At 41.1% G+C, this 19,085-nt stretch overlaps 1 long non-coding RNA gene across 1 annotated transcript in view; it reads right to left on the reverse strand.

The window, feature by feature from the left end:
- The window catches only part of LOC146506936 (uncharacterized), a 35,699-nt gene that overhangs the window by 14,536 nt on the left and 2,078 nt on the right, over positions 1 to 19,085 (reverse strand). Inside the window, exon 2 of the long non-coding RNA XR_014877089.1 lies at positions 7,221 to 7,318. This is a non-coding gene — a long non-coding RNA (uncharacterized LOC146506936). The remainder of the gene's footprint in view (positions 1 to 7,220; positions 7,319 to 19,085) is intronic.

Genomic DNA, 19,085 nt, shown 5'->3' on the forward strand with positions numbered 1-19,085 from the left:
TTCAAAACTGTCCCCTTTCACATTGATGTATCAAAGAAGATCTTTTGTGGCCACTGGGCATTGAGGGTGGGAAAAACAGAGATTCGAGGGGTCCCTTCAGTCACTTGTTTGGGCTTTGAATGAGCCAGTGCCCAGTCAGGAAAGATGGTGTGCCAGTGGTGTGTGCTCTCTGCTAATTGATTGCCTCTGCTAACAAGAGCATAATGTATTCTATTGTGATCATCCTTTGCCCATGTTCATTAAGCCAGGAAGCAGTGTGATCTTTTCTTTTTGTCTCGGTCCTGCCTCTTTTACTCTCTCCTGCTCCTCTCATCCACCTCCCCCAACTCCCGCTCCTCTTTTTCTTTTTCTCCCTCCTCTTCTCTCTGCCCCCCCCCCCCCCTCCCTCTCTCTCTCTCCGGCACTGGATGGGAAAGGTGATACAAAGGTGGTATGACAGGCAAAACATCCCTCACCATCCCAAATGCAAAAAAAAAAAAAAAAAAAAAAAAAAGGAACAAAGGGCAGGTGGAAGGAATAGAGTAGATGACTTTTAGAATGATGAAGGATGGAAGTATCGATGAAAGGCTGAGAGGGAAAGACGGGTAGAGAGGTGTGTTGGAAGAGAGGAGGATATGGAAACGAGAGGAAGATGGTGAGAAAAAAGACACAATGATAGTGTGAAAAAAAAAGACGAGGATCAGAGAAGGACCTCTCACTACCTTCCTCCATACCTCTCTTTTTCTTCACTTCCCCCGCCCGTCCCAGCTTCTGTTACTGCCAGGTTCCCACCTGCTCCTGCTCTCTTCTCAACACCCCCACCCCCCCCTTTCCCCCCTCTTGCCCCTTTTTTACCCACCTCTCATTCCCATTTCCCTCTCCCCCATCTTTGGTTCACTTCTTAATTAGAGGCGACTGGACAATAGTACCACTGTTGCCCATGTTTGGAATCCTGGACTGAAACAATCGCTGTTTACCCAAGCGGTGGCACAGCCTAGATTCTCTCCTTCATTATAGCTGGGCCAAGTCTGATTACTTCTGTTCTGCAAGTGCTAGAATACACCACTGAGCCTGCCACTACGACTCATCCACTTTCCCATCTTTTCAGTCATAACTTCAGCCGCTCCCAGTTGCTAGCCTTAGTCTCCTTTTGATTTGCATATTCATTACCAATGACCAACAGAACCGCATTTACTACAGGAGGAGAATAAGACGGATAAAGAAGCAGAGAAAGCAAAACAGAGACGAGATGGGTTATAAATGATAAAGTATTTCAAAAAATCATTTGTTGAATCTGATCTATTTTCAAAATGACCTTCATAAACTAGGACAAAGCTAATTTCTTTATTAAAAATTCCCACCGGGGTTGAACATGCTGCAGGCAGTGGCAGCATGACTGACTGCAAGAAATAAGAGAAAGCTCTCTTTCCATAATGGTCTGAGATAATAAAAAAAATGGCATGGAGGTACTGTTATCAAGCTGATGCTTGTGGCGAAGACACGCTGAATCAGTGGATTGAAAGCCTTTTCACTCAGCCACATCCCTCAGCTCTGTGGCTTGTAACAGAAGTATGCTACCAGCACTATGCAAAACAGCATCATGAATATGCGTAATTAGGTGGGACTAGTGTAATTTTTCTGGGTTATGGGATGTGACATTTGTGGGGCAGGAGCATACATCAGTGCAAGCCCGACTGACAAATGCAAATCCCTTTCTCTGCAATAAGCCTTTTTACACTTTGCAATACAAAATATCCACTTTGCTTTTATTCACCTAATAGCTGTATGCAAAAAAAAAACAAAAAACAAAAAAACATACACAGGTGCACGTTTACACTTTGCATGCATAGACATAATAAAGCGCCTTGAGAACACAGCACAGCTTGTGCATTTGAGCACAAACTCTCAATCACACTCCATTTTAACAACACAGAGACAGGTAAGCACAGTACATTTGTGTTTAGACAAAAACAAAACAGCAGCAATAAATGAAGGCCTAGTTGCTTTTAAAGGTAGCGGACACGAGGGCATCACAATTACTTCATGATAATAATGAAAAGCGCAAATCAATACAAAAAGTCAAATTAAATGTGTCTCAGAAAGACTTAAAGGATGCCAAGTGTCCAGCAGGAAGGTTAACAGAGGGCTGATACGTCAATGTGTTTAACAGAGCTGCATATCCTTTGATAATGAGCTTTTATTGTTTAAACCACAAACAATCCTCTAAGACAACCCCAATCGAAACGATATTGTTAGGAAATGTATGCAGGGTAAGATTTTCTGCTTTTTTTCTAGATTTTTTTACAATGTCATTGAGTTATGCTGTTATGCCTGTTATTGTATACCTTGTTTTTTTTCTCCTCTCCTTTTTGCATTAGTATTCAATTCAGATGAAATTTCAAAAGACCGGAACATATGAATTCACAAAAAAAAAGAAAAAAGAAAATGACAGGTACATGGCCAGGGGTACATTGCCAAAAGTATCTATTAATAATTGGATCATATTCTTATACAACCAGGCACACTTGCATACACACACAAGCATGCACACTTTCAACACACCTCTCTAGCTCTTCAGAGAGAACCAATTTATACATACTGTACTGAACCCCCCACCACCACCTCTCATCTCTCTCTTTGCCTTGCCATGCCCCTTTTCCTTTCCCCATTCACCCATATAGACACAAACACGCACACACACACAGAGACACGCACACATAAACACACCGGCACGCAAAGCACCCTGACACAATCCACCACCCTGCCACACATACCGAAGGGGAGGACACATCCCTCATAGCGCCCAGGAAATTAACTTGACATTTGATGCAGACAGAAAAAAATATATTTTGGTGGGGGAAGGAAAAAAAAAACAAAGTGTACCAAAGCAGGGATAGCATAAACCCAGCCCTTGTTCACCCTTCCCCACTCCACCCTCCTTAAGCCCAGGGATGCATTCGAGGGGGATTTTAGCGATCTGCAATGCAGACGCCACTGGGTGCCCATGGAAAAATGAGCTTCATCTTTTGCCTGTCCTTGCCAGTATATGCTGTCTGTCCTTCTTTGTTTCCATCTTTTATGATCTAGCCGCTCCATTGTCATATCCATATTTGTGCAGATTTAATTTGGAAGGAACTTGAAAAATATGTGCCACACTTGATGTTGCTTGCATTTCAAATTAGCCACACCCTCTAAGATATTCTTTGTGAATAAATATGATGAAGGATGATGATGTTTTAATTTGTTTCAACTTGGCTTTTTTTTTTTTTTAATTTAGCTGTTATTTGCTAAAACCTTGGAATGCTACACCCACTGCTATTCTTTCGTTTACATGCAATATTTAAATAGCTTTGCAAATCTGGTTAATCACTCCGAAATGAATAAGCAAGCAAAAAGCAATAAACGGTCTATTGGTTGCAATTCTGTGCAAAAAACAAAGCAAACACGGATGTTTCTTTAGCAGCGCACCTAAAATTTAACGCAGCAGACTAGAAAATAAAGCGCAGCGTGATCTTGCATAAGATTAACATAGTCTTGTAGTAACCTCAGCAAGGAGCCCAAACACTGAGAGCGAGCGCAAGCCACAGTTAATACATCATTATGCCCTGCTACCGTTTATACCCGTGAACACACACAATGTGCAGCGAGACTGCAGACCAGCTAGTGTCTGTCTCAATATCCCCTGCATTAGACATGCAGGAATGTTAACATCATTATGCACAATTGTGAGTGTGTTTCTGTGTGTGCCCTCCCCCCTTTTTTTCCTCCCCTGCCATATTGTGTCTGCGGGTTGGTCCGTGTGTGTATGTGTGCATGTGTGCACAAGTGTGTCTGAAAGAGGGCGGTGTTATTTAAATATGATTGTTTGCAGGCGAGCAGAAGGCATTACTGACTGTTGACTGTTGTCTTGATCAGCTTTGGTCATCGGGGTGAGATGCTACGGGAATTAATTTCACATAAATAAATATATTGTGCAAAATGTTCAGTTTTTGATAAGGATTTTATTGGGTAACTGCAGGATTTATATTCAAATAAGGTATGAAAATGAAATACAAGCAGGGAAATCTAAACCCATAAATACATTTCAAGCAACAACAAAACAAAACAAAAAACATTTAATCTAAAAAAATGCTATGTAATTTAGGATGTAAGTAATGTGACTTTGAGTTTAGTAGACCACAAATTATTCTTTAAGGAATTCTATGCTGATGAAACCGTGATGATGCAGTAACCCTGTCATGGCTCCAAATATCCACATTAACAGCCAATTCTAATATCAAGAAATATAATGCAAGCATATTGCTTTTTAGAGGTAGAGGGAAAAGGGCCTAGCTGTCTTTACCTAATCCCTATAGTTTCTGTATCACGTAAGATAAAGTTTTCACTGTGATGGCAAGGAGGAGGGGTGTGACCGTTATTAGCATGGTGCCACTAATATCTGCTCTGCATTTTTCTGAGGTGGTGCAGCCAAAATATTGCATCATCCCAGCACGCACGCTCACACAGACACACGCATGCTTTATGCAGCCAGTGAATCACATTTGCATTCACTGCATTTACAATAGCGTCCTCAATGAGCACTATACATTTTGTTGCATCATAAAAATGGAACGCGGTTCTCCGCAAATAATACAAATCCATATATCGTTTATGCATTGTGGGTAAACAGAAATAAAGAGGAATTTATAAGGAGAAAGTCTTGAGAAGAGATTTACAATGAGAAAGCAGTATTCTTCAGTTATATGACACAACTTAAAGAAAGACTGTGTGCGTGAGTGTTGTATACAAAGTCCTTGGCATCCCTCTCTGCTTATACAAACTCCCCCCCCCCCCCCTCCTGCTACTACGCTTTCTCTTGCTGCCAGCAATTTGCATGTATTTGCATGATTTTTACGATGTGCATATCCTTTGTTCTGACTGTATGGTGATGCAGAAGAAAGCCTCCCTAAGCAGCGCTATTACACAGCCCACTGAAAGCTACTTAGATATTATATGAAAAGGGGGAAAAAAAAAGAACTGTAGCTTTATATATTTTAATTATGAATTGATAAGATGAGATGTGCACAAATACCAAACTCATCCTCTGGTGCATCCGTGATTAGAATGAAGGGTGTTGGGGGTGGGAGTGGGGAAAAAAAGAGATGAGGATGTTCTAGTTTTGTGGAATTTTTGAACAAGCATGGAAAAGACATATTATGCTATCGCTAAGAGGCATGAGCATCTGCAATATATAGCATGGGGAAAGGATTGCATCCAAGCATGAAATATGGAATTACTTGACAAATAGGAAATAGGAAAATTATAGATGGAAACTAAATCATTGAAGAGAAAGAGAGAGGGAGAAAAAAACTTTCAGTATTTTACAGTGTGTTTTTTAAATAATTCACTTTTTCTCCCTTAATTTCCACTTTGATTTTACTCATCCTTTTATTTATTTATTTTTAAATTGTCTCTTCTTGTATAACCTGATCACGAAGAATGAAGCCTTCATATTTACTGTGCTGTTAATACTGTGCAAAATTGTTATTTTGCTCTTTGGGATTGGACGAATGCGATGCTTTCTCGTATGCTGGCATCTTTTGTTCTGTGCTGTTGTTTTATCTACGAAGACCAGACAACATGCGCGCTCGCGCACGCACGCACTCGCACGCACTCGTACACACATACACACAATGACACTTTAGTGCTCCTTAATCATACAGACACATGCAGATGACTTCATTAATCGCTGTGGGATAGCACTGATGATACAGAAGCCGGCCTGCAAAGACTTGAGGGTTTCGCTGAATGCAGGCGGCACATTATAAATACTTACTCCCGCTGGCACCCTAATAGTAAGCAGCTGTACTTCAAATCTGCATGACTGATAGATGATTATGACTATAGCATAACAAATGAGGTGATGGAATATAAACAAACAATACTGTGTAGCAGACATCCTTTATTTTTTATTAGTGCTTGTTTTAATGGTCGACAGATATGACTAAAGGAAGATTTACAGTGTGAATGTTTTTGTGTTGTCTAAGCTGTGTGAGAGAGGGAAAGAGAATGAGGGTGAAATTTAAGACTTCTACAGACTTTTGCAGTGACTGCTCCTACCAAGTGACTTGCCCTGACCTTCTAATTGGCTCTTCTGAGAAGTCCACCGAATGTGTACGAGTACTGGGAGTAATTAAGAACAGTAATGCCACAGGGCACTGTGACCTAAGGGTGCTAATATGCCGCCATACCGGCGCTTCTTTTTTTTTTTTTTCATTTTTTCAGCATCAGCAAGAATCAAACTAAGAATATATGAGAATATATATATATATATATATATATATATATATATATATATATATATATATATATATATATATATATATATATATTATGAGGAACATTTGCTCTTGCTGTCAGCTAATTTAGAAAGAATTTCATTCTTATGAGAACCATTCATTAAACTAATCATTAAAATATTTGTCTCCCTGTGCCTGCATGTGAACAGCAAGATGCCTTGCACGTAATTAATGTTAATGTGCGGGTTCTGGTAGCTAGAGGAGGTGTTTCTTTTGCAATCACTTCCTGGTTGTAGTTACTGTTTGTGTGTGCATTGTTGTGATGATGAATAGTGAGCAGTAACCTCTGTTTCCCCCGTGCTTGTTGTCTTTGGTATCGACCACAGGGCAAAGAATGGGTCATGGGATTTGATATTGCCCACGATCACGTTGCCTGAGCTCCCTTCAAACCGCTGTTATTCTGTTTACTGTGTCCTCTGGACCACTGCTAACATCTATGCCTTTATCCAACACACACGGGCTAACTTTGCTGCAGGCAAACACACACACGCACACACACACACACACATTGGTGGAGATAGGCATAGAGGAAAAAAAATCAGTCAAAACAACTGGCAACAAAGAAATTTGGATGTTCCAACAAAATTCTTTATTATTTTGTACTCAAAACATCCAAATGAGTTTCAAATGTATAATAAGACCGCAACGTGTGTCTGGCAAATCGATAATTCAATTATGTTTTATAGAATAAAACAATTATTAATAAAAAGCCAAGCAAGAAATTGGTACCCAGTGTTTTACTGAAATGTTTTGTCCTTGAACTACCAGAGGTCACAGTAAACTCATGTTTCTGATAGATAAACAAAATGCACTAAAACTAAATGCTCATACACGTTCATTTCGAACAGTTAAGACCAACAACACACACACAAACACACACTTGGTTTATTAACCAAAGCTCACCTCGTGTGGGTCCATTAGAGAGCAAAACCCCCGAAATCTTGTGTTGACCTCTACTTCCTGCTGCAAGCAGTTCCTCTCTTAGCTCCCTTTCTCCAGCACTGCAGCAATGAAAGACATACACAACACAAGCAGGGAGTGTTTACCAAGTGGTAACCTTTACTTGTTGAACAACTCTTCCCGAGCAAATCACAATTAACGAGTTTTCACCCAAAAAACATCGGAATGACAGCAAACACACAGTTATATGGTTAAGGAGGGAAATAGCTACCATAGCTAAGTTTGCTTGGAGGAATTCAAATTGGCAATAACTTTGTGCAAATGTCTTCTCAACCTTTACTCTTTGCCACAAATAGTACGCCAAACCTGGGACCTTACAGAACATGAACGGCTGACTTGCGTATCACTTGAAGGTCATGGCAAGCAGTTTTGCATACTTCAAAATATCATTATAAATCTTTGCTCAAATGTTAAAGTTTTTGCTGCGCCGTTTAACGCTATAATATTAAAAGAGTCTGCTATTTCTTGTAAACTGCCTGATTGTCTCTGGTGTATGCCAACACACTTTCTGCAGCCATGTTGTTTGAGTAGTGCATTTGAGGTCAGAGATGGTCATTACAGACTGCAGCAGCCTATAAGGATAGTTTGAGACTTAATTTGTGACTTTATCCAGCGAGCCACCATGTGAACCTGAACACATCCTTAAACAATCAGGAGTATTTCATTTTAGCTTCTTATTTTCTGTTCTTCTGCCCCTTGTATATGAAATATGACTGGTGGATGTCTCCTCACCTTGAGACAGAAGTCAGTTAAAAAATTGGCCCGATGTCAGAAAGTTGAACATGGATGAGAAAACTTTAGACATAACACTTCTTTAGGTTTCGCCGCTCTCATGTGGTGCTTATGACTCATTAGGAGGCTATGTACAGAAATATACTGTAGGCTACTATGTAGTCACTTTAGACAGGCTTTCTTTCCTCCTGTGTTCCCAAGTGATTGCGAGACTCTTTTAGCGAGTCAGCGTCAAACTGACAGGTGCCACATTTTATTAGAGCCCTGTATTAAAGCTCTCGCGCATGTGCAAAACAACACATTCACCCTTGCAGTGCGTGCTGTAAGAAGTAATTAATAATGCATCTACGACATCTTCTTATTTTTCCCATTTACTTGCCTTTTTATTTCATCAAATACAGGTTTTACAAGCGCATTGATATCAAGCACCCTGAAAGAAACGTGGAAGTCTTGCATCTCTAAATTCAATCAAGACTTCAGGAGTAAAAAAAGAACAAAAAAAAAAGAATCTAAATAAAAAAAAAAATCACTGGGATATCGGTGCATATTCTCATACTCCCCACTGCAATGTTCCACATATTTCTGAGTGTGTCTTGCGGTCGTGTGGCAAACCAGTGTGCGTGTGTAAGTGTCTGCATTTGTGTGTTGCTGTGTCTATGTGTGTTTCTAGCCCTACGGCAGAGTTTAGGGTAACTATATAGCATTCACCCTCCACCTTCACCCTGTTCCCTTTGTGGCTTGTGTGACTTGTCTCATCCCATCTCCCTCCTGCTCCTCTATCTCCCTGCTTCGCTCTGCTCCCCTTGCTCTCCCCACCACCACGCTTTGAGCCTACATGTGTGTTGGGTGGATGGGGGGGCTGGTAGAGGTGCTACACTGGTAACAACGCTGCCAAAAAAAAAAAATAAAATAAAAATCAAGCCGGCTTTCTTTTAAGCGGCACTGTGGTGATGCATTGGATGCTAAATATAATGCAAATTGCAGACGTATACATATCACAGGCAATCGCGCACCGAGGCAATAAAAGAGAACATAAAGGGAAATGTACATGAGACATAAAATGATTATCTTGTGTGGAGAAACATTTTTTTTTTTTTTTTTTTTTAAAAGCCCATTTAAGTGAGCTGCAGAGATTTGGAAGAGATTGGAAATTAAAATGGGGAAAAAATTACGTCTATTTTGACTGAAGTGACGAAGGATTGACGGTGTCTTTCCCACATTGTGCGACACCTTCCAATTGCACCTGCCTATATGACAAAAGGGAGTAGTCGCAGAACAAAAGCATTTGCTTTATGAGAGGTGTGTCTTCTCTCCACCACCGTGGCTTACAGTGTTTCATTATCCAAAGTCAAGGTCTGCTTTGCCACCCAGCTCCCCCATGCTGCCTGTCTCATTTCCTCTCAGTAACAATCCATTAGCCAACGTGAGATTCAAACTCACAGCCTTTTAATTATTCTCACATCTTTGGCAATGCGCCAGGGCATACCACTCATCAGAGGAAACCGGGAGGTAGGGAAGGGGATCAGCTGATATTGTGTATATACTTTATGCATGGAAAAATGGGACAACAGACAAGTGTGCAAGGACGCAGAATTCACATGGGAATAATTACACGTAATCTTTGAGACAGTTTCAACGTATAAGGATAGCAACTCACAAATGAATAGACTAACAGCAATGCACACCCACGTACGGGAGTTAACGGCCATTTTAAGCTAAATCTTGAAATTGTAGCAAGAGCCAAATTTCCTTCGATAACATACTTTCCCCAGATTGTTGAGCCCCATATTTTTTGGCGTGTAAGCTGTGTGTGTGTATTTGTCATTGTATGTGTGTGTGTGTGTGTCTTTGCCTGAATCCTCGGGATGATGTGTGGCATAATTCATCTTGAATAATTTCCTGCACATTCTTTTTCATGCTCAGGAGCACTTCACGATGAAAGGGAATGCTAATGCTGCGTCTGTATCTGACTGCACAATGTGTGTTTGTGCGCTGGGGATGTGAGTGCGTGTGTGTGTGTGCGCGCGTGCCCGTTTGTGCCCGTGTGTGCCAGCTCACTAAGCACATTTATGATAATTAACAGATAGGAGAGGTCAGCTAAAGTGTGTGTATGTGACAGCGAGAGTGAGGAAGAGAGAAGGAGACAGAAAATGATAGGGAGAACAGTAAAGCGTTCATTTACATAAGCGTACAATATTGTCAGTGCCTTTCTTAGCCTGCTCTGTAGCGTTCGTATTGTCATTTTTGGCAAAGCTTCCTTAAAAAAAGTCTAATTGAAATCCTCAAAAAATTCTCTAAATTCTCACTTAAGGTAAAATGCTGCATCTTTTATCTATAATGTTTAAGTAAGCAAAGCCATGTATTTATATTATACACAAAAAGTACTATTAAATTGGCAAGTGTTTGAAAATCATAGCAATCAAACAACTTAAAGAACTGCTTAATGTTTTAAAAAGATGGTAAATGCACACAATTTAGTTCTTTTTTCATATATATATGTATATAGATATATATAAAGAAATATTGGAGTGTCTCATTACAGTGCTTTCATCGGGGCCTTAACGAAGGCTCCGCTGAAAATTGTTTCCAGGGATAAAAATACACTGACGTGCCAAATTGAAATTCCCAAAATATTAGCAAATGTGATAGCCGCAGTGCCGGTATTAGCGTTCGTACACAATAAGCGGCGAGCAACAGAAAGCTAAACACAGGTCGATCTGCTAAGTGACAGTAATCGAAGGAATTAATAGATGCAAATGAAATGCTCGGCATGCATAGCTGCCGACGACAGTATCTGAATAATTGACTCTCAGATCTCTGTGCTATCCACATGCTTCACGGAAATTTGTATGCATTAATGTGTATGCGTGCGTGTGTCTATGCCAGCGGACATTTTAGGTCTACCCTCCCCACAATCTCACTACCGCCAAACGCCTTAAGATGGTGGCACCTTGAGGCAGAGAGAGACACTCTTACAGAAAGCCAGTCTCCTCCTCCCTTTTCCCCCCTTCTTTCTCCTCAGGTCCTCATGACAACACAGGACAGCCCCCCACCCCCCCTTCCTAACCCTTAGCCCCCCTAATAAATATTTAATTCATCCCTCTCTAATAAGGATATTAGGCGAGTACACCCCAGCCCTGGCGTATATGCATGAGTCCTTTCTCATCAAATTTACATAAAAGGGCCAGATGCTAATGCGAGCGTAGCAACTACTGCTCACCATTCTATATGCAGTGGTAGTGCTTCCTCATCCAAGTGCTCATATAATTTAATTGCCGAACAGCATATATTTTTCAAACGATTCTCCGTATTCAAATTTGTAGCCCGGCCTCAATACCACATGCCTTACAAAGCGCGCGAAGATGGGCATATTTTAATTGTAGGGGATGCACGTCTAAAATATTTGCGCTTATTTAATTTTTTTTTGCGAAGCCCCTCCTCTCATACATAATTACAGAGGCACTTGATATGAAAAAGAGGGGGGAAAAAACAATGAAAAAGGGGCGTTGTGTTTTACACAATCAGAGCCCGCTCAAAAATGAACTACTAATTCAACGATTAAAGCCGGTAGAGTTTTGGAAATTGCGTTAGGATGACAATGCAGAGATAGTTTTATAATAGGAAATGATTATGAAAACAATGAGAGGCAATTTGAATTAAAACTGCACTTTGGAAACAAGTATCTAGATACTGACAGATTGCGGTTGTGTACACAATGTGTTCTATATTTAAGAAAACAACATCTGAGTGTGCGTTGCCCTAACACCCTAACACCATCTAAATGCAGAGTATAGCACGCAGTCTTGTGTATGTAATTAATAGAGAATGAATTATGCAGTGACACCAAATGTATTATTTACACGCTTTGAAGCAGGTTTCAGATGCAAGTGTACTAATTAATTTATAGTGCATAGTATTTGCATAATCAAAAGCCAGCAGAGCACAGATATAGACAGGCAGACAGCCAAATTCAGACTTTAGCAAAAAATAGCACTTGTGCGTACAGCCTTAGTCTGCACTGCTGCTGCCACAGTGCTGATATCTTATCGTACTGCCACGAAGCTGAAAGCATATTTTACTAGTAAGTTGTTATAATGTTAGATTTTGGGGAATTACAAACATCTTATCAGCTTAAAAAACACTCCATTAAAAACTTCAACAGGGGGTGCAGATAAATAGTAAGATAAGCTATATATCAACTTGGATTTCAAATATTTATTGATTTATTGATTTTTAGACAATAAGGTGGGAAATTCTTTTTCTGTTTTTTTTTTTTTTTGTTATGCATTAAAAAAAGGCTGGTTTGTATTTCCTCAAAATTCCCTCCTATGTCTGTTTTTTTTTAGAATTGTCTCGAAATTGAGCTTTTTGTGGAATTTTTTTTACACTGTGATTAACTTTAAAGGTGATGTATAAAATATGGGGGAAAATGTAGGGTGCTTTGAGAGCATACTAGCATGCATACTGGCGATGTAGATTAATAAGATTTGGGTTTGGGTTAAGTGAGGGGGTTAGAAGTGTCAGTCTTGGAATTACCAAATTTCAGCTTCACTTTTGCGTTTCCTTAATGTTCAGTTAATGGAATAAAGTTCAGAGTTTTACGCATGCTCAGAACATTTTCAGGTTATCATAAGATAGTTTTAAATGATGAATGTAAACTCATTTTGGTTCTAGTTTTGAAGTTTTGAAGATGAAATTTTTAAACATAGTCAAATAATTTGACAGTCTACTTACATTTTATTTCTAACATCAAACTAAAACAGATTAATGATAATATTAACAGAGCTCATAGTTGCTGACAAAGGCAGGATAACACCATACAAACAACAAAAATGTGTTGCTTTCAAACTCAATCCCATTATGTTGCATAACAGACATTTGACAGTTAAGTGAGGTGTCTGACTAACATGTCGGTCATGCATATCCACACAGTTAGTTGAAGGAGGGGGGGCATACAGTGTGGCAGAGCACAGCATACCCGCTGCTCCCCACAAGACATTCAAGTGGCCATGCATGATGTCATTAAAAAGGGCTGGGCCATGGCATTCTTTAGTGGATTATTGGCAAGTTATGGTTGGCTGGTCTGTTATGGAGAGTGGCTGATCAGATCCCTGTTAATCAGCAGTGACACCCTTAGTGAAGTTAGTGACACTTTTAAGCGTGCATGTCTGTAAAACACGAATTTGCTATCTCAGACTCTGTTTTGTGTTATATATCGGGACACTTATAAATTTTTCACGAGCTAGATTACCATAATGACTTCAGTTTATGGATTAAAAAAAAGGAGGGAACAAGAAGAAACCTGAAGCTAATCAATTAACAAATGTAAGGGATTTAAGCAAAAAGATGTAACCTTACACAAAAAGCTGTGTTTACGCTAAGCCACGGAGACAGGGGTGGGTGGCATTCTAGTTTCTTGCATAAAACACTCTGTATTCACCTGCGCACACAGACACGCACACAAACACACACACTGAAACTAGGAACCTGTCCTGCATCGGCAGGGACTGATGCTGCCATGCGCAAGGTGATCTCACCTACCGTTGCCAAGGCGACACCAACCAGAGGGAAAAGCTTATTGTGTGTGCGCATGCGTCTGTGTGGATGTGTATGTGCTTGTGATTGTGACAGAAGCTTGAGCTGGAAGAAGAGAGGGAGGAGTAGGAGAAGGAGGGCCTGCAGGAATTCACATTGTGCCTGGCTTGTTTAAGGTTTATGCCTCATTCACTTACTACCCTTTATCAGGGGAAATACTGAACTGGCTCATTCAATTATCAAGGCAATAAATTCAGCACAGTCGTGTTGTTAAAATAGCAGGCCAGCGCTTTATTGGAGAAAAGACCAACATATGGGGAGGAAAAGAGGTCCGTGTCAATTAATTTGCATATGCTATGTGGTGAGACAAAGATAAACAGGAAAACATGGAGGCCTTCATGCATACATGCTCACACACTGACAGGCATGCAGACGCATACAAGGATGCACACTGCAGGCATACACGTAAGGTCCACCACACTTGCACAGCGCTACTCGTTTAGGGAAACAGACAAAACAATCCCCCCTACTACCAGCTGGTAATGTTGAATTCTATTAGTGATGAAGAGCTAACTCAGACTATAGGAGTCATCTGCTCATCAATGGGTGGTGGTGGCCTAGGCTTGCTCCACAGCCATGAATGCACTGAATTCATTACCCCTGGTGCACAGATGGTGTCTGGCCGCCTGTCTCAAGTTCAAGTTCATGTCCAGGGGACACACACACACACATAGATATACACAAAAAGAGTGAGACATGGCCCAAGCCAGACAGACGTTGTTGACTGAGACACAGCTATTGTTCCCTTTCATCAACATGACTGTGGTAGTCTCACTAGCTATCCACGATGCATGGTAGGGCATAAACGCCACTATGTAGATACACATGATGTCTTTTTTTTTAACTAAGTGGCTGTAACGAACTGAGTAACGCGTATAACTCTGTATACCCACAATCTGCCAGCTTTTCTAGCTGCCCAGGAATATATATATATATATATATGTGTGTGTGTGTGTGTGTGTGTGTGTGTGTGTGTGTGTGTGTGTGTGTGGGTGGGTGGGTGGGTGTGTGTGTGTGTGTGTTACCTGTATAAGAACTATATACTATATTCACATCCTTTGTGTGGCGCACAAATTATCCAAGTCGGGTACATACTATAAACCTGCTATTTCACCTGCCTTACACAGCACAGAGGCACAGGGGAATCACATAAAGTGCCCAGACACACTCACATAAAATATGCTGATTGCACAGCCAATGAATATGAAAACACCTTCTATGATGGTCGTCATGGTTATGGTACTCAACAAATCAGGTGACAACAGTGGTGTGGCAGCAGTGGACTGCATGTGTGAACATGGATGGAAGGCTAACCGAATATATATATATATATATATATATATATATATATATATATATATATATATATATATATATATATATATATATATATATATATATACGAGAATGAGAGCCTTGTTTGTATACTACACTGTACTGGGAACACCTCCGTGAATAATATAAAAGCTTCCTCACAGACTGGGGGACACTTAACTAATTTAAGGCATATTTTAGAGACCATGCACAACAGAAGATGCACATTTTCAGGATCAGTTAAATGTAAGTTTCAGATGGGGCCAAGTAATCATCACATGTAGAGAATGCTATTGATTATTTTTTGGACTTATGGCAGCAGTGGCTTCCACTTCATATAAAACCAGCATTTTGAACCGAATTAGAATTTAAAAGCCCAAAAACTACACAAACACCAGCTGCCAATCATACTGCATCTTCCCTGCATGCAGCAAAGGAGGTTATTAAGTAGGAGAGACATGCAAGTGTGATTTGCAACTGTTTGAGACCTGATGCTGCTCTCTCCTGGTAATAGCACAACCAAGCATTACATTTCAAATTCTATTCACAAGCCTTGAACTAAGGTCCATTAGTGACTACTAGGATAGATCAGCAGCATACACAAATTCAGCATATATGCTTTTTCTTTCTTTTTCTTCTTCTTCTTCTTTTTTTTTAAAGAAAACCAAAACCAAAATATATATAGCATAATTTGTAATAAGGACAGGCTGAATATGCCACAGTCGAAAATTTGGCTAATGACAGGCTATGAGATGTTGCCTTAGTGACGGAGGCATTTTTTTTTATATTCCTGACTCCGAGTTGACATTTGGTGTGCCCCCCAGACTTAAAAACAGTGTTCTCTTTCATAACGCTAGACAAGGATTTCAATCGACTTAACCGAGGACAATAAGACTTGTTTTATTCACCGCAGCTCGGCCCAAATTGTGTTCTCAAATTTCTTTCGGCCAAACGACCCGGTATTGTATGCCGTCTTTGACAGGGGTCGGGAACAAGAGACACTAGTTTTGTCTGACGGTGTGAGAAAGTCTGCAAGAGACCTTTTCAGCAAAGCCGGTGTTGAATTCAGCCACTGTGCCTCTGTTTAACACGGCACCTAAATAATCCTCTGTTGCAAAAGACTCTGAACATATGCTGAACTTGAAATAGGACTGAATCAGATGGGGTTTTTTTAATCTGAACTTTTTTAAAAAAAGAAAGAAAAAAAGAAAGCAAAAACATACACTGTGAATGGGAGTACAAAGAATGAAAATGAAGTTAAATCTGTAAATATTCAAAATAAACAGGCAAGCTGGAAACACGTGGGTTGCAATGGAAACAACCTCTCATTTTTAAGATCAGGCAATCATCGGGAAGGCTAGCAGGCATCTTCGCAAGCTTACAGGCGTTAAAAGCTCGAATCTACAGCACCGTGAGTGATAAACTTCTTTTACTGGAGAAAACGTGTTTTCTTTTTTTAAAGGCCCGTCTGAGGGAGGCAGTTAAATGTGCGTTACAACGCTTGGTCCCATGTGCCACCCCACAGTTTTATCTGTGCCAGCTAATTTTCTACCCCCGACATTGTTTTCTTAATCTCAATTAGGACGTTCGCGGTCAAGTTCAAATACAAAGTGCTGAGCTGTGATCCATGCCCGGATACGCGCGCTCACAGGGCACATGCGGCCATAAACCGCACAGTTTTAAAATAATGACCCCCCCCCAGGTCCTCATTATCACTTGCTACAATTGTGGAGACATTAACGCATTCAGGACCGTTACTACTCCAAGTTTAGGAGCGCCGCGTCGGCTGGGGCTGGGAAACGTCGCCTCTTTCTTTGGGGATGCAGATGAGTCTGGTGCACTTGACGTCTTTTCATGACCCCTGTCGTCCCCCATCCCCCCACCCAGCCCCTCCAGGTCCTCACGGCGCTGTCTGTCATACTGGGCCTGGGCATGGCATTGCCACTTGCCCCACCGAGCGTGGGAATGGGATCGTCCAGTCGTTCACATCTCCTGCACTGCGGTTAACGGAATCAATTAAGCGGGCCCGATCCCCCACCCCCGCCCACCCCAACATCTCCCCAATCCCCTCCCTCCCTCCTGTCCTCCCTCTTCTGCCACCTCCCTCCTGCTTTTACCCCTATTCCCCACCTCTCTCTCCCTCTCTCTCTCTCTCTGCATTTTTGTCACTCCAGTATATGTCCTAATTATTACTGTTTGGGATGCCAGCGCCGTTTCCTGGCCGGACTCGATCATGCTGGAATAAGAAGCATGGAGTCGTACACGTGGATTACTACAGAAGCTCTTAATGCCAATCTTTAATGCTCCCCATAAGCTTAAAAACTACATTTAGATTGAAAACAATTTGTAGAAAGTATGAAACAATTTAACATAAGTGTTTCAGTCTAAGGAAAAGTTCAGTGTGTGTGTGTGTGTGTGTGTGTGTGTGTGTGTGTGTGTGTGGTTAAATGTGGATAAGCTTGCACGTGTGTAAGGGGAGGGAGGAATACAAAAATAATAATAAATAAAAGAACAAAAATAAACCCATTTAGATGAATCACATCTACAGTCTCGGGTCCATGGGGAAACTGTTTAGGAATAGGTGGTCCAAAAGTCCTCGACGAGTCTGGAAGTAGTTTTTACTTTCGGTTATCTAGCTTTATGACGAGCAGAACACTCATACAGCTAGATAACCAAAGATAACAACCCACTTCCCAATCTTCAGCAATAATCCACATGTGTATTTCATCTTCTGGTCTCCAAGTTTCCATCTCTCAGAACTCAAATATACATAGCGGTGGGGAAAAAAGTCATCAGTTTCCTGTTTCAAGTCACATTGTGCATTATATCCCTTATATTCCCTTATTTTTGTCGTTGAGGGGACCATAGTACAGCCCGAACTGTTAGACACCTGGTGTAAAAGGAAAAAAAAAGATATATATTCCCAGTGTTAATGTCATATTCACTTGACATTAACCAGTATTACTGAGCTGAAGAGGGCCTTCAAAATCGCGGTAAGGTGTAGTCATCCTTGCACGGGGGCCATCATTTGCAATGCAAATAGCTTCAATCCCACAAAAGGCTCTTTCGCCTCTATTAAGTCGTTGTGGCAGTGGCAATAGATATCCTGCGAGGCCAGTGGAGAAGAAACGCGGCAGAGAAGGTGGGAAATCCTGTTTCCTGTGGAAAGTGCAATAACAGCAGAGGGAATTACGACGCAAATGTTTCGGATTAAGAAGACAGGAGCTTGTTATTTTTTTCTTTCTTTTTTTTTTTTGGCCAGAGTGTCAAGTTGTCCGCTCGCATCCAATGTGTACTTAAGGAAAGATAAAAACCGATGACTCTGAGCCAAAGGGTCCGTTCTGCAGGCTTGCATGGTCGATCAGTCTGAAAAGGGGGGGATAAGGGCCATCCCCAAAGGATAGGGGGCTGGGGGTGGCCAAAATATGGACCAACCCCAGTGAGGTCAAAGGCCTCAGACCACGACAAAGTAACTCCGGTGATGTCATAAAAAAAATCGCAAATGCAGCCTCATATCAATGCTCAATCTTCATCCATTACACAGAGCGCGTTGGAGTAAGTCCGCCTTGCAGCGAGCAGTCTGCACACCCTCTCTCACACAGGGATGAAAATGGATGGCAGAGGAAACCATATGTGGGTTTTTTTTTTTTTTTTACACAGAATGAGAGCGATTCTACTGCTTTTAGTGGGAGACGCGAGCAGAAATTGCAGCTATTAAACAATAAAAACGAAACAACTTTGTGAGGAGAGCATCGCTGCGCTGCTTGAGCGCCAGCGTCTTCCTGTCTAGGCTGTATTTTTCTATTCGCAATAACACGGTACCCGTTTGCTCACTGCTCTGCTCCTCACACGAGACACATCTGTACAACAGGAGTCAAATTGCTCTCACGTGCTCGATCTTTGCGTCGAAATCCTTAATAGCCGCTTGTGTGTTGTTGTTGTTGTTTTTGTCTTTTTGCCATCGTCGCAATCAGATGGGCAGACTACAATGGCATTCAGGTAGGCTGCCGGTGTCGCCTCCCGCGGAATGAGACCCCAGCGCTTTTCCGCGAGGATGTTAACCCGCTCACTTTTTCCGTAGAAATGTAAGTAGTTAACTGATAGCTCGGCACAAATAGGTCAAAAATATAGGGGCTCTGTAAGTGTGTCAACAATAACACGCACATG

Source organism: Neolamprologus multifasciatus, chromosome 12 (genome assembly GCF_963576455.1).
Source record: "Neolamprologus multifasciatus chromosome 12, fNeoMul1.2, whole genome shotgun sequence".
In the NCBI taxonomy this organism is placed as follows: domain Eukaryota; kingdom Metazoa; phylum Chordata; class Actinopteri; order Cichliformes; family Cichlidae; genus Neolamprologus; species Neolamprologus multifasciatus.